Source organism: Solanum tuberosum, unplaced genomic scaffold, assembly GCF_000226075.1.
Source record: "Solanum tuberosum cultivar DM 1-3 516 R44 unplaced genomic scaffold, SolTub_3.0 scf00413, whole genome shotgun sequence".
Classification (NCBI taxonomy): Eukaryota; Viridiplantae; Streptophyta; class Magnoliopsida; order Solanales; family Solanaceae; genus Solanum; species Solanum tuberosum.
The window spans coordinates 360923-362058 of NW_006239345.1; positions in this window are offsets into that span (position 1 = coordinate 360923).

A 1136-nucleotide genomic window follows, 5' to 3' on the forward strand; every position below is an offset into this window, starting at 1 on the left:
TTTTAAGTTTTCATTTGATTCCTATTTTAGTCTTTTGAAAATAATAGTTTTCTTAAAAATTAAGTGGCGACTCTTAAACCAATCGAATAGTATTTTTAAATAAAACAGTGGGCATTCCTCCTGGCATTTAAACACACAAGAGTCAGCTTGGTAGTGATTGTAAACCGAGTGTTGAATATCAACGGAGATTGAACTCGTCGATGCAAGAGGTGTTGAAAAATGAGATAATAAAGTGGTTGGACGCAAGTGTGATCTACCCTATTGTGGATGGCAAATGGGTAAGTCTGGTGCAACGTGTACCGAAAAAGGGAAGCATCACGGTAGTCCCAAATGAAAAAGGGGATCTTGTATCTATGAGACCGGTGATCGGATGACGAGTATGCATGGATTACCGGAAGCTAAACTGGTGGACCGAAAAAGATCACTTTACCATGCCTTTCATGGATCAAATGCTTGATTGACTTTCAAAAAGAAGATGGTATTGCTTTTTGGATGGGTACTCCGGTTATAATCAAATCTCCATTGCTCCAGAAGACCAAGAAAAAACCACCTTCACCTGCCCATATGGAACTTTTGCCTTCAAACGGATGTCGTTCGGGTTATGTAATGCTCTGGCAATGTTTCAACGTTTCATGCTATCTATTTTCGCTGATATGGTGGAGGATTTAATGGAAGTCTTTATAGATGATTTCTCGGTTGTGGGTTACACTTTTGAAACATGTTTAGCACACTTGGGACAAGTTCTCCAAATATGTGTGGAAATAAATTTGGTCCTAAATTGGGGAAAATGCCACTTCATGGTTAGGGAATGTATAGTCCTTGGTCACAAAGTGTCCCAAAAAGGGCTGGAGGTTGATAAAGCAAAGATTGAAGTGATTGAGAAGTTACCACCACCAATTTTGGTGAAGGGTATTCGTAGTTTCTTGGGACATGTCGGCTTTTACTGATTTAGTTGGGTTTATACTGATTTACTATCGTTGACACTTAGAACTGGATGAAGTGTCTTTGAAACGTTAATCAGCCATGCCCCGAGGCAACCCCCATGACCCCCGATCTCGAGGCGCCGTTCCCCGAGGCCACCCCCTGACCCCTATCATCTATGCCTCCCCGACCCTCTATCCTCTATACCGCCCCCG